The sequence below is a fragment of the Colobus angolensis genome, unplaced genomic scaffold (assembly GCF_000951035.1).
Source record: "Colobus angolensis palliatus isolate OR3802 unplaced genomic scaffold, Cang.pa_1.0 Scaffold335, whole genome shotgun sequence".
Lineage (NCBI taxonomy): Eukaryota > Metazoa > Chordata > Mammalia > Primates > Cercopithecidae > Colobus > Colobus angolensis.
The window spans coordinates 660,725-676,490 of NW_012116655.1; the positions used below are offsets into that span (position 1 = coordinate 660,725).

The window sequence follows — 15,766 nt, forward strand, 5'->3', positions numbered from 1 at the left end:
GATGGTGATGGTGATGCTGGTGATGGTGATGGTGGTGCTGGTGATGATGATGGTGGTGATGATGGTGATGGTGGTGATGGTGGTGATGGTGATGATGGTGATGGTGATGATGGTGATGGTGGTGATGGTGGTGATGGTGATGATGGTGATGGTGATGATGGTGATGATGGTGATGGTGATGCTGGTGGTGATGGTGATGGTGGTGATGGTGATGGTGGTGATGGTGATGATGGTGATGGTGACAATGGTGATAGTGGAGATGGTGATGGTCATGATGGTGATGGTGATGGTGATGTTGGTGATGGTGGTGATAGTGATGATAGTGGTGATGGTGATGATCATGATGGTGATGGTGGTGGCAGCAATGATGATAGTCACACAACAGCCAACAGTACTGAGTGATGCCTTCTGCCTGGCACATTCCCACAGCCAGACATGAATTCACTGTTCAGTCCTCATTGTTCATTTCCAGCCTCAATGATAACTCCATAATTTATAGAAGAGGGAAGAAAGGCACAGCATGATTGAACCATGCACACAGCTATGTAAATGGTGGTGCTGCCAGGGATAAAAGGCTGCCAAAGCCGGGCTGTGAATCCTGACACCACTTCTCCTCCTACTGAGAGACAGCCCCATGGAGAGGGCATAGGTGTGACTGCTGGAGAATCCCAGGCCTCCAGAGGGTGATGAAGGGTGAAGGAAGAAAGTCTGGGCAAAATGGCAGGTCAGCAAAACTCCCCTTCGTGGAGCAGAGTGCTCCCACACCTTAGACACCCTTACTTCATTCTTTCTTTTTAATTTTAAAATATTTTTATTATAAAAGTAATACAAATGAAAACAAACACTGAGAAAAGACAAAGTCATCCATTTACTGCCTACCATCCCACTATAACCACAGTTAGTAATTTGATTTAGTTTGTCATCTTATTATCAAATGTTTGATGTGTTATTTCAGCCATGATTACACCCACTCATACACTTTTGCATCTTGCAATTTTTATTTAATGTATACGTTCATGTTTTTAATAATACTCATTACTAATTTTATTATTATTATTTTTTTTCTGAGACAGAGTCTTGTTCTGTCACCAGGCTGGAGTGCAGTGACGTGATCTCTGCTCACCGCAACCTCCGCCTCCTGGGTTCAAGTGATTCTCCTGCCTCAGCCTCCCGAGTAGCTGGGACTGCAGGTGCCCGCCACCACGCTCGGCTAAGTTTTGTATTTTTAGTAGAGACGGGGTTTCTCCATGTTGGCCAGATGGTCTCAATCTCTTGACCTCATGATCTGCCCACCTCGGCATCCCAAAATGCTGGGATTACAGGCGTGAGCCACCATGCCCGGCCCTAATTTTTAATAAGTACATTATGTATCATTTGTATATATCTGTTTATCAACTATTTCCTAGACCCAGGGACGGCAAACTATGGCACCACATTTGTAAATGAAGTTTTACTGGAACAAAGTCATGCCGTGTTGTTTATGTATTGGGTATGGCTACTTTTATGCTTCACACAGCAGTGTTGACAAGTTATGACAGTGACAGTAGGTTTCAAAACCTAAAATAGCTGGGCGAGGTGGCTCATGCCTGTAATCCCAGCACTTTGGGAGGCCGAGGCAGGTGGATCCCAAGGTCAGAAGTTTGAGACCAGCCTGGCCAATATGGTGAAACCCTGTCTCTACAAATACAAATTAGCCTGGTGTGGTGGCAGGCACCTGTAGTCCCAGCTACTAGGGAGGCTGAGGCAGGAGAATCGCTTGAACCCAGGAGGTGGAGGTGGCAGTGAGCCGAGATTGCGCCATTGCACTCCAGCCTGGGCAACAGAGCGAGACTCTGTATCCAAAAAGAAAAAAGAAAACACCTAAAATGTTTACTTTCTGGCCCTTTATAGAAAAAGTTTGCCAATCTTTACCCCAAACTTTTAAGTGGTTTATAATTTGGGCTACTAAAAGTAATGTCACTCACAACATCTTTGTGCATATAATTTTTCATACTTTGTACAATTTGAGAGACATTAACAAAAGTGGAATAACTGGGTCTAATTAATGAAGACATTTTTAAAACTGATACTATCCCATGCTATCTCTCTTGTAATATTCAAGCTATGATATAATAAGGATGGTGGTGATAAGAATGAAAAGGAAGGTCCAGAACTCTTGTGGACAGCATGTCTCCTGTCCCTGCTACTCAAGACATGTAAGTTTACACTCTGGATGAACAATTTTGAATTTTGATTTAAAGTTAACCAAAAAAGAGAAATAACAGTCATTGCAACAGGAAGACCAATTGAAAGAAATCTTTTACTTTTTACTGGAGAGGAAAAAGCAGACAGAAGTAGATGACAAGGTATGTATAAAATGCCATTCCAAGATAGCTGCAGGGCCAAAAGGCACCGAGAGAGTTGAATAAGAGAAAGAGATCGTAGTTTCAACAATGAGCTAGCAGTGGGAGCAATAAACAGAAGCAACTCTGAGTGTGGGATGACAAAAGCAGCACACAGGTTCCACCCGTCTGAACACATGCTAGGCGTAAACCTGTATACAACTGTAAGTAAACTGTCTCTAGATAAGAAAGTTTTAAAGAAACCACCCTATATTTTTTAAGAAAAAAAAAAATTCTACCTGGGGAGGTTTTTTTTTTTTTTTTCTTTTTTTTTCTGGCGTCTCACTCTGTCATCCAGGCTGGAGTGCAGTGGTGTGATCTTGGCTCACTGCAACCTCCGCCTCTCGGGTTCAAGCGATTCTCCTGCCTCAGCCTCCTGAGTAGCTGGGATTACAGGTGTGCACCACCACACCCAGCTAATTTTTTGATATTTTTAATAGAGATGGGGTTTTACCATGTTGGTCAGGCTGGTCTTGAACTCCTGACCTTGTGATCCGTCTGCCTCGGCCTCCCAAAGTGCTTGGATTACAGGCGTGAGCCACCGCGCCCAGCCCCTGGGGAAGTTTTATTCTTCAGAATGAAAACCTTATGGAATAGGGAAGTCAGCCCTCACTAAGTCAACCCTGACTATCTCTGAGATAAAAGATGAAGCACTCTGATGAGTCTCAAATCCAATCTTGTATGAATAAAACAAGCATCAGGAAACATAGATGTCATCTTCTAAGAGAAATATTCTGAGGGTCTGGCAGCATAAGTCCATCAGTAAGTTTATAAAAGATTATTGTAGAATCAGACTCCGCTATGGCCAAAGTAAAAGACATCTTTTACAAATCTGGATCACCTTGCAATTTTCAAGATACCTTCAAGATCTCCCTTATCCTGTTATGGCTGAGGGAAGCAGTGATGGGGGTGGGCACCACAGTCTGTAACCCTTCCTCTTCTATCTCATACCAACAAGGCAGATGAGCTGGAGTTCTGGTAATCTGACACAGTTTACTTCATGTCAGTTTTGCTTTCTATGAGGTCCAGGTAAACCAAGAATGCTATATAAACATATGTGGCATCTTCTATGTCTAATTCCATCATTTCTTTTTTTTTTTTTTTTTGGAGAGACAGTCTTGCTCTTGTCCCCTAGGCTGGAGTGCAGTGGTGTGATCTTGGCTCACTGCAACATCTGCGTCCTGGGTTCAAGCGATTCTCCTGCCTCAGCTGCCTGAGTAGCTGGGATTACAGGCACCTGCCACAGCCCGGCTAATTTTTGTATTTTTAGTAGGGACGAGGTTTTACCATGTTGGTCAGGTTGGTTTCGAACTACTGACCTCGTGATCCACCTGCCTCGGCCTCCCAAAGTGCTAGGATTATAGGCATGAACCACCCCGCTTGGCCTAATTCCATCATTTCTAAATATTTAGGGTGGGTGCCCACCCAGGCGTCCTCGGGGGCCCACAAGGGAGCTCTGCCGCCGTCGCCAAAGTGGCGAACGCCGCCTGGACCCAGGCTGCTGCAGCCAGGGGTCAGCTTGAAATCGCCACGCTTCTCTGTGCCAGCCGGTACGGCGCTCCTCCACGCCAGCCGGTACGGCGCTCCTCCATGACAGCCTGGGCGGCGCTCCTCCATACCAGCCGGTGCGGCGCTCCCGTGGTGCACACTTCATTGTAAGACTATTCTTGCTGGTGCTGATTAAGAAATCCTGTTCTCTTCTCTGTTTCTCTCCACACTGTCTCTCCCACGTGAGCCTCAGGAATGGAGGTGCTGGCGGGGAAGGCCCAAGGTGATGACAGGAGGGGGAGAGTCTATAATCCTTCTGCAGCGGCCCCCTGGGACATGAGAACAACTCTGCCCTGCCGGGGTGAGCGGCCTGTCTAAGCACTGAGATCACAGAACTAAGACAACGGACGTCCGTCTCTGTGCAAGAAGACTTCCTCAGTATCTAAATCCAATTTTTTTTTCTTTTTTTTCTGATAAAGTAAGCTTAAAAAAACAAGCCTCAACGTAAATACATTTTAATGAGCTACTCGGTGGACTTGGCTTGGCAGGGTTTTTACATTTGTTGTTCAAAGCTTTCTTTGAACACAGCAGTCAAGGTACCCTTGAAGATGGAATCCTCAGGGTTTTACTAGCCAGACTGACATCCTCAGAACTGGTTTCCTGGCTTCTCTCATAAGGGATATATGGATGAGAATGAGATAGAGAACCTTCTTTTAAAAAATGTCAAGAGTAGCTGGGTGCAGTGGCTCACACCTGTAATCCCAGCACTTTGGGAGGCCGAGCTGGGCAGATAACCTGAGGTCGGGAGTTTGAAACCAACCTGACCAACATAGAGAAACCCCATCTCTATTAAAAATACAAAATTAGCTGGGCATGGTGGTGCATGCCTGTAATCCCAGCTACTTGGGAGGCTAAGGCAGGAGAATCACTTGAACCTGGGAGGCAGAGATTGTGGTGAGCTGAGATTGTGTCATTGCACTCCAGCCTGGGCAACAAGAGTGAAACTCCATCACACACACACAAAAAAGTCAAAGAGTATCTTAAACTAAAATGAAAGCACAGTACCAGTGCCACCTCTGCATGGCCTCCTCTGGCCCATTGATGGCTCTCGTCTTGCAGGACGGACCTCGCAGAGCACTTGGTGCTGTGTCCAGCCTGGACCCTGACCAGCTGTGGCCATGCAGTGTGTGACCAAGTGGAGGCAGCACCAGGGCCTCCACTGTGGAATGGCTGCTCAAAGGGAAGGCCCAGAGCCAACAGCAACAGGTGGCAGCCGTGGAAGGGCAGGTGCAAAATGCCAGAGGTGACAGAGGAGACTGCTGACCGAGGTGCAACTCCATGCCCTTCTCCAAGGAGAATAGCTCCAGTGTCCACAACTGTGTGTCTCCTGCAGCTCCGACTGTATTTATAACCTTCTGCTCCTACCACCTGCCACCTCACACATTAGTGGCACTTATTTGAATACTGCAAATTACTATATTAATCTGTAAGCTTCTTGGGTATCAAAATCTCTCACATAACACCTGCTCCAAGTACTTAGGGATCCTGGGACTCCAGGTACCACTCCACACACCTGCCCCAGGTACCACTCCACACACCTGCCCCAGGTACTTAGAGATTCCAGGGACTCCCGGTACCACACCACACACCTGCTCCAGGTACTTAGAGATTCCAGGGACTCCCGGTACCACACCACACCCTGCCCCAGGTACCACTCCACACACCTGCCCCAGGTACTTAGAGATTCCAGGGACTCCCGGTACCACACCACACACCTGCTCCAGGTACTTAGAGATTCCAGGGACTCCCGGTACCACACCACACACCTGCTCCAGGTACTTAGGGATTCCAGGGACCCCAGGTAACATGCCACACACCTGCTTCAGGTACTCAGAGATTCCAGGGACTCCAGGTACCACGCCACACACCTGCTCCAGGTACTTAGAGATTCCAGGGACTCCAGGTACCATGCCACACACCTGCTCCAGGTACCACTCCACACACCTGTTCCAGGTACTTAGGAATTCCAGGGAGTCTGGGTAGTGCTCCACATACCTACTCCAGGTACTTAGGGATTCGGGGACTCCAGGTACCTCTCCATGCACCTGCTCCAGGTACTTAGAGATTCCAGGGACTCTGGGTACCACTCCACACACCTGCTCCAGGTACTCAGGGGCCCCAGGGACTCCAGGTACTGCTTCAGGTTCTTAGATAATGTTAAATGCCCTAATTTCTTAACAGTTCACTTTCTCCTTTGCTCCCCAAGCCAAACTCTCAATCAACATATATCCATCTCTACTAGGCACAAGACACTGTTCTGGACACAGGAGATGCAGGTGTGAACAAGACAGACAAGGTCTCTGCCCTCATGGAGCTGGTGCTCCTATGGAGAAGAGAGATAAAAACAAGCCAACCAATGCATCAGATTATCTCATGGGACTAAGAACTCAGAAAGACACAGGGCAGAGCACCACGGCAAGTACTGATTGGACACCTTTTCCTCGACAAGGTGACATTTGAGCCACAGAGCGAATGTTGAGAAGCCAAATTCAAGGAAAGAGGAAGAAGGAGGTGAGGTACCCATGGGGAGTGGCCCGCGGAGTGAGGGGAGAGGCCCTGGAGCTCACGCTCAGAGGTCATTGTCAATGGCACGCAGCTGCAAGGTGCAGGGCGTTGAAGGCACAATATTACTGTAGCTGTTGGATTGCTTTGCTCTACATTAGGGACCTCCACAAACGTTACCTCATTTGAAATTCATTTTGCTTCTCACAATAGCCCTGGGAGGTTGAACAAATGAGATTCAGGAATTGACGCAGTCCACATTATCAGTAAATAAAATGAACCCTTATAGCCCTCTCGAGCTGTAGTTTTTAAATGAGGACACTTCTTTCAAAAGATTTGCTTCACTCTAAAAAATCCTGTGAAATTAGTGTTTATCTGTAATTAGGGCAGTTGCAACTGAACAACACAGCATCAGCTGTTGTCTGTTTCCCAGCTCAACAAAAGACTCTTCGGATTTGAATAAGGCTCACTTGCCTTGGTCCAAACAGCAAGATTTATGTTAAATTGGATTTCGGAGGCTGCATTCGTGTGTGACACTCGACAGGGAAAAGCCGCCAACGCAAACAGCCCTCCCGGCTCCATCCAGCCTGACCCAGTTAGGCAACACAGGGGCAACCACAAACCTGAACACTGGCAACAAGGCGGGAGCGGCACCCAGTGGTCCGTAAGTAAGGGCACCAAGTCCCTGGAACCCAGGAAGGCTGCACCTACAAAGGAAAAGCTCAAATGACAAACACTAGGATAGACATCCCATCACAGCAGGCTGAGCCCACCTTTGTTCTGAAGGCCTACTTCTAGGCTTGTACAAGAAACGATGAGATGACTTTTCTCTCCCAATGTAGTTGCTTTCCTGAGCTGTGGCGTGCATTCTCCAGACCCAATCAAACAGCACTGATTTTTTTTCTTTTTTCTTTTCTTTTCTTTTTTTTTCTTTTCTATTTTTTTTTTTTTTTTTTGAGACAGAGTCCTACTCTGTTAACCAGGCTGGAGTACAGTGGCTCAAATTCGGTTCACTGCAACCTCTGCCTCCCGGGTTCAAGTGATCTTCTGCCTCAGCCTCCTAAGTAGCTAGGGACTATAGGCATGTGCTACCACACTTGGCTAATTTTTGTTTGTTTGTTTTTTTGGTGGAGACAGGGTTTCACCATGTTGGCCAGGCTGGTCTCGAACTCCTGACCTCAAGTGATCCACCAACCTCAGCCTTCCAGAGTGCTGAGATTATAGGAGTGAGCCACTGTGCCCAGCCAGCACTGATTATTCTTAAAGTCCAGTGAAACGACCATGATTTGTGTGCAAGTCTGTGCATGCAGGCAGGGTGTGGCGGTGGGATTGAGAGTCTAAGAGGTCAAACTTTCCAGGGGCCAGCTGGGCCTCGCTAGGAAGGACTGTGTTAAATACGTAGTAGCAACCACATTCTGAGTGCCTTCCATGTGCCAGACTCTGAACAAGCTTCTCTTACATTAGGTATTTAATTTAATTTTTAAAGTTCTATATTCAATAGCAAATAGCAGCAAAGGAGAAGGAGAAGGCTTCCAAGAAGGCTTGCTTTTGGTGGGACTTCTAAAAGAGGAAGATAAAGACAACACTTAAACAAAAACATAACTTCAGATGGTGAAATTAGAAGCCCTGGGATGATTCTCAGATACACCCTTGCGGCAGAGGCTGCCTGGTTGTCCTCCAATATCGAGGCTCTTCTAGAGCAGCAGAACCCAAAGTTTTACCTGTGTGCATGGTCACTTAGGACGAGACTTCCTTCTCCCAGCCTCTCTTTGTGCTAGGTGAAGCAATTGACTAAATGGCAGCCAGTGAGATGTAAGATGAAGCCATATATACAATTTTAGGAAGTGTCCCCTACAGGGACAGGGTGGGACCTTCCTCCTTTTACTTGTTTTGTTTGTTTGTTTGTTTTTGTTTTTGTTTTGAGACAGAGTCTCACTCTGTCGACCAGTCTGGAGCTCAGTGGTACGATCTCTGCTCACTGCAACCTGTGTCTCCTGGGTTCCAGCGATTCTCCTGCCTCAGCCTCCTGAGTAGCTGGGATTACAGGTGCATGCCACTACGCCCAGCTAGTTTTGTATTTTTTGTAGAGATAGGATCTCACCATGTCGGCCAGGCTGGTCTCAAACTCCTGACCTCCTGCCTCATCCTCCCAAAGTGTTGGGATTACAGGCATGAGTTGCTGCACCCAGCCCTTTCCCTCCTTTTTACTGCCTAGAATGTGGACACAATGGCTGGAGCTTCAGCAGTTATCTTGGACCATGAAGGAAAAATAAACAATTTTTTTTAAAGTTGTTTTGTTTTTGTTTAGTTCATGGTGCTCTGGAGTTTGATTTCTGTTATTCACAGCTGCACCTAATTTTGTTAAGTCTTTCCTATTAATTGTGTAACTTGGGGTAAAACTAGCTCAGACCTTCTGTTTCCTCAGCTGTGAGATGGGATTGCCTCTTCATATTGCATTATGCTGGTGGCTTTCAAACTTGAGCATGCGTCAGAATCCCCTTGGCATATTAAAACAGAGTGCTGGCCCCCACCTGCAGAATTTCCGATTAAGTAGCAACCTGAAAACCGGTAAGTCTAACAAGTTCCTAGATGCTGCTGCAGCTGCTGCAGGTCAGAACCACACTGAGGCCTGCAGCCCCTGCAGGGAATGACCTAGGAAGGACTAAATTGCCATACTCAGCCAGCGTGTTTGGCTTCTCTCCCATTTAACAAGATTTATGCATCCTGTCAAACATGCTGCCAGTCACCTCTGGCCTCTTCTATGCCTGCTCCTTGGCCTCAGGGACCCCGATCCCCACTTTCTGGAGCAGTGAATCTGATGCAAATGCTGTTTACAGAGGGACCCGGCGGTGGCCCATCCCCAGGAGGGACTCCCATGTGACAAGCCCGGCCTCTGACCCACTCCTCCCCTGCAAGGAAATGATCCCCACTCCAGTGCGTCATGGAGATCCCCACTCCAGCCCATCACATGGGTCATTCCGCGGAAGAACTACCTTCTGGACCCTTCCTTCTGCCACCATATGCCGTTCTGCTATTTGCAGAGGTGAGTGGGTAGGGACAGCTCCTCACCAGAGGCTGCCAGACGGTCAGTCAGAAGCATCGTTTTCATACTTAGGATTCCCGTGGGAGACAGAGGGTGAATCTCAAGGCTGGGATCCCTGTCTCTACTGGCCGCTTCAGCAATGCCCAGACCACCGCTCTGCCCAGTCAAGGAGCCTGCCCTCTCCTCCAAAAGGAAGCTCCTCTGCCCTCAGGGAGGAGCCTCCCTTGGGAAGGGCTGATGCCAGGCACCGTGGCAGCCCAGAAGGCTTCCCCCTCCCTCATGGCCCTCTTGAAAGGGACTGATCCTCCTCTCAGGGCTCCTGCACACTGGCGACATCCCAAGCCCTGCCCAGGACTGCACCATCAGTGCAGCTCTCAGTCCCCCGCCCCAGCCATTTCCATCAAGGGGGTGGGTATTACCTGTTAAACCACTGCACGGCATGATGCAGGTCTAAGGGGCGGAGATGCACTTGTGTGCTTTAACTAGTGGTTAAGAGGGCAGCTCTGATCAAATCCCGGCTCTGCTACTCTTTAGTGACATGGCCTTATAACTAAGGCCTGGCCTGTGGCTGAACCTCTCTCTGAACCTCAGTTTCCTCCTCTGTAAAGTGGGAACAATAGTATTGCTTATAAATGGCATCAACCAAGGTGCTTGGTTGTAAGCAACAGAGACCAACTCTGCTCAATTTAGCAAAAAAAAAAAAGCATTTCTTAAGAGAGTATTGGGTACACACTGGTGCCAAAAGACAGGCACAAGAAGAGAATATTCCTAGCAGCACCATTTGAACATCAAATGCCCATTCACAATAGAACAGGTAAGCCAGCTATGGCCCTTCACACCAGACAACACAAAGGATGGAGAAACCTCAGCTACGTACTGCAGCATGGATGACTCCCACCCACGCTGAGTCAAAGAAGCCAGACACGAAAAGAGTGTGCTCTCACTATATCATGCTGTTACTACAAAGCTCAAAAACAGGCAGAACCAGTTGAGGGACCCTGAGAGAGTCTCGAGGGTGCTGGCCCTGTTCTGTTTCTTGGTCTGGGTTCTGATTACAAATAAGTGGGTTTGCTTTGTCAAAATTTATTGAGCTGCACACTTAGGATCTGTGATCTTTTCTGTATGTGTCTGATACTTCAATGACAAAGTTAACTCTGAAAAAAAGCAGGAGGCGTGTTTGGTTGTTCATGGATGCGCAGGGAGAGTCAGAGAGCTAGGCCTGAGAGCCAGAGTCCAGAACACTGCCCCTAATTCTTTTTCTTTTTCTTTTTTCTTTCTTTCTTTCTTTTTTTTTTGAGACGGAGTTTCTCTCTTGTCGCTGAGGCTAGGGTGCCGTGGCACCATCTCAGCTCACTGCACCTTCCACCTCCTGGGTTTAAGCGATTCTCCTGCCTCAGCTTCCTGAGTAGCTGGGATTACAGATGCCTGCCACCACACCCAGCTAATTTTTGTATTTTTGGTAGAGATGGGGTTTCACCATGTTGGCCAGGCTGATCTTGAACTCCTGACCTCAGGTGATCCGCCCGCTTCGGGCTCCCAAAGTGCTGGGATTACAGGCATGAACCACCATGCCCCGCCAACACTGCCCCTAATTAAGGCACGGAGCTGGTTCAAGGGAGGAAAGGTGGCAGGTGTTGCAGCCAGAGGGACTGGATTCAAATCCCAGCTCTGCCAGTCCTTAGTTATGGGACTTTGGACAACTCTCTGGGTCCCTCTGAGCTGTGTCCTCATCTGTACAATGGGGTGCCAGCCCACAGCTATCCCACCACTGTCCACACCAGCACTGCCTGGGAGCCCTGACCACACCTGGCAGAATGGATCTCGGATGGTGCCTGCCCCTTCACAGGTGAGCTCAGGGTGAGCACATCTGATTGGCCAGCCCTGGGCACGTGACCACAGTACACCCTGCAGCATGTGGGAGTCAGTGTGGAGTTGGGTGCAGGGTCTGGCTGGGGGGTTCCATGGAGCCCCAGGGTGGGCTCTACCCCACAAGATTCTGATTTCCCTGATCTGGGGAGGGTCTGGAATGTGGCTGTTCTTTTTAAGCTCCCCAGATGATTCTAGTGTGAGTCAAAGTTGAGAACCACTGCCCTGAATCTTGATCTTTGAATCCTGAAAACTTTCTAAAAGGAAAATGATCCCAGAACCTTCAGAGTTTCTGTGCATTTGAATCTAGTACTAGGATACCTCGTTTTAAATTAACCTCATCTAGCGCCATCTAAGCTCAGAAAATGAAGCCATTGTGGGATCATTTGCCAAAGGACTTGTTGACATCTGTTTTTATTCTTTTTTCTTTTGTTTCTTTCTTTTCTTTTTCTTTTTTCTTTTGTTTCCTTCTTCTGTTTCTTGATCCAAGTGAACTCATAAAGTCTGTTTTTAAGTGGTACTTAAGCAGTTAAAATATGACTTAGTTTCACTTCACCGAAACTGCTTTAAATAATTTCCAAACAAGGTGAAGTTAGGAGTAAATAAAACAGTCATGTTTGGGAGCATGAAGGAGCTGGCAGCTTTTGACGGTCTGGTGATCAACCAGCCATGCAGGACCAGGTCTCAGCTGTCTTTGGGTTTTACAGAGCATTAAAAAGGAGTAAGGAAATGGGGTGGAGGAAGTCAGCTAATTCTGGGAACAAAGCTAAGATTGCTGTGACTGGGGACTGGTGGGTTCATCAAATCTTTCTTGGGTAACTTTAGCCATGCTTTTTTTTCCTCTGCAGAGTCTGAAAAGGCTACCTGCTTTAGTTTCCTGTGGTTACTGTAAGTTCATTACCACGAACTTGCTGGCTTACAACAACACGAAAGTAATGTCTCACTGTTCTGGAAGTCAGAAGTCCAAAACCAAGGTTTCTGCAGGGGTGTGCACTCTAAAAGCTTGAAGGGAGGATCTTTCCTGCCTCCTCCAGCTTCTGGTGGCTCCAGGTGTTTCTTGGCTTGTGGCTGCATCACTCCAATCTCTGTCTCTGTCTTCACGTGACCTTCTTGCCTGTGTCTCTATGTCTTCTCCTCTTCTTTTACAAGGACACTTGTCATTGGATTTGGGACCCACCTGGATAATTCAGGGTGATTTCACCTCAAGATTTTTCATTGTATCTGCAAAGACCTTGTTTCCAAATAAGGTCACATTCTGCGTTTCTGAGACATGGACATCTTTTGAGAGGGTCATAATTCAGCCCACTCCACCACTTTTGCTCAAAGGATGCTTCTGCATTTAACTTAGATTCAGCATCCTGATTCCATAAGTATACTTTGGCCTAGCTCTGGATTTCAGATTTGGCAGGGCCGAGGTCCTCAAACCCCAGTGCCCAGGTCAGCGGGGATCATTTACCATGCACAGTCTGATGGAGTAAGTCTGGGCAGAGCTCAAGATTCTGCATTTTCAACAAGCTCCCAGGCGATGCCAACAGAGCTGCTGGCCAGGAACCTCCCTCTGAGCAACACGTCTGGTGACTGTGGGAAATATCCAGGCCCCACCCTAGTGATCCTGATCCAGAGGCCCATTCTCTCGAGGCAGCCTTCAGATCCCATTCTGAACCAGGGCCAGCCCCTGCCCTGTGCTCAGGAGCAAGGCCTGCAGGCCAGGGATGAGCCAAGCTGGCCTGAGCCTCCAGCCTCCTCCTAAGAAGGGTGCGTCCCAATCCTGAAGTTTGGCTGGGAATTCCAATAGAATCCGTGACCTTTTAGGAAGCATCTACACTCTCCTAGCACCCTCCCTCTTACATGCCACCCCTCAGTCCCCTCTCCCCCTTGTCGTCTGATAAGTTCCCCCTTGGGTCCTCAGACAAGCCACGGGGCCCTGCCAGCTGCCTCCTGGCTGGATGTAACCCAACCTCACCACATGGTGGGGATGGCCCAGGTGAGGCACAGAAGGCCCACCTCCCTCTAGCCAGGCCCCAAGTCAGCAGGGCCGCCAGCACAGGGACAGCGAGACCAGCTGGGGAACTGGTAATTTTAAGTGGCTCCCAACAAATCTTGTCATTTCCTCAGCTGTGAAGTCTGAGAGCCCTCGGCACTGTGGCAAATGCAAGCCACTCTTTCCAATGGTCAGCATGAGAGGAAGAAAGGGAGACCCTGTGGGGGAGAAGAGGCCTCCCCTGCTGGCCTGCGTGGGGCTGAGGAGTGGGGCAGGGATGGGGGTGATGCAACCACAGCTGAGTGACTCAGCCAGGGTCTGCTCTCTCACATATGGTGGCCAGGACCCAAGATCCCACCTGTGGCAGGTGTCCCTGAGGGCAGCTGATACCTCAAAATAAAAGTTCAGATTGCTCATGCAACCATGAAAAGGAAACAATTTATTACCGTAATACCATAAATAAAAGAACGATTTAATGTGACCCCAGCAGCCTCTGGCTGCTGATCTGACGTGAAATGGATTTGATATTATCTGCAAACAACCACACATTCCTTTAGAAGAAAGTCAACTCCACTGAGGATACATGACTTGTTTGTTTGTGGTTGGCTGTGGCTTTGACTTTCCCCACCACGCTGTTTGCCTCGGTTAATGACCAGCCGGAAGTGCCCTGCCTCCTGTTTGGCTGATGAAAATGCTGACCTTTCCAGGAATGACTCCAAACCAGGCATCTGTGGACAACTTACCTCATCCCTTTCATTGCTCCCCACCACGCTGCATTCCCCAAAAAGGAAGTAGCTATTTTAGGGAAAGGAAAATGAGATGCTGGGACTTTCCCCAAAAGTAGGCTTGTGCCTGATGCAGGGTGGAGGAGCTCCATGCCCTGTGGAAGGAAGACACAGCGTCATCCATAGACATTACCCATGGGTCCAGTCCATCCATCGGTGACTTATGGGCAAAAGGGAAAGAAGAAGATTGATGAGCAGCGTTCTTTGCTGTTAGGCAGAACTGGCCCAATGGGTGACAGTCACAGAGGGGCAGAGACCAACTCCACAAAAAAAAATCACTTCTACAAGTAGTGAGCGTTCTGTCACAGAGGTTATATGAGCAGAGACAGGATGAGGGGACTGTTTCTATTTACAGTCCCCTCATTGCTAGGAGGAGTAGAAGTGGACCCTGACCTTGAGGAGCCTAAAATTCTTCTGCAGAGGCAGGTGGGACCTGATATGGCAAGTGAGCATCGAGGCCTGCCTTGCCTCACAGGGCAGCTGGGGACCAACCCAAACAAATCCAGCACGCGGAGGAAGCAGAGACCTGAGGATGGGCTGGAGTCTGTGTGCTCGGCTTTCTGTCACTTGCAGAGTCCTGGCTGGTACACTGAGGAGCACTAGCTTGTATGATTGGAGTTCAACGATGGGAGAGCAGGGAGATGTAGTTTGAGCTTCTGGGGAATGACAACATCTGGATCCTGGCAGGGGAAGAAAAGCACATGCCAGCAATGACATAGGATCAGAAAGGTGCCCAGCACAAGGCTCTCTGTGGGAGGGGCCCAGGTGCTGGCACCTACGTGACTGAGGGCTTGTAGGACAGGAAGGGAAACTGCTTTGCAACAGCAGGGGACCCAGGTGGGGTATATGTGGGGTATGTCCCAGTCACCTCAGGGGAGGGGGGCATTGAAGGGTGTGCTCAGGAGCCACCTCTTCCCCAAGTCCTCGCTTGACGCAAACAGCCTAGAATCAGACTTCCTTGAATTCTAGCTCATCTCCCAGGGAGGCGCTACTTCAGCCAGAAGACTGCCTGGAGGACTTAGTGGGGCTTCAGAATCCAGGGCACCCCTGCCACATGTTATCAATGACTTTGCAGTACTGTGATAGCATGTCATACCACACGCCATACACAGTAACAAGGAGGGAGACTGGCAGAATTTTGAAGGCATCCTTCCTGTTAGAATTTCAACTACCTCCATACCTAGTATGAGAGAGGGAAGTAAATGCAGTGGAAACCTGATTTTTTTGTTTTTTCACTCTGTTGCCCAGGCTGGAGTGCAGTAGCATGATCTCGGCTCACTGCAACCTCTGCCTCCCGGGTTCAAGCGATTCTCCTGCCTCAGCCTCCCAAGTAGCTGGGATTACAGGCATGCGCCACCATGTCTGGCTAATTTTGTATTTTTAGTAGAGATGAGGTTTCTCCATGTTGGTCAGGCTGGTCTTGAACTCCTGACCTCAGGTGATCTGCCTGTCTTGGCCTCCCAAAGTGCTGGGATTACAGACGTGAGCCACCGCGCCCAGTCTCTGATTTTGTTTTATTAGCAAACTCACTGTTGAGGGTCGGAGCAGCCTGTGATATCAGTATGCATCCATTTGTGAAACTGAAACTTTGTAACAAGAACTAAGAGAGTTATTGAGAAGTGCTTTGAAAATGATCCGAGGAAGCTTTCCAAAGGGACTC

At 48.5% G+C, this 15,766-nt stretch overlaps 1 pseudogene; it reads right to left on the reverse strand.

The window, feature by feature from the left end:
• Positions 1-3,094: 3,094 nt before the first annotated feature.
• LOC105518996 lies at positions 3,095-7,299 on the reverse strand (annotated as a pseudogene).
• Positions 7,300-15,766: the final 8,467 nt, after the last annotated feature.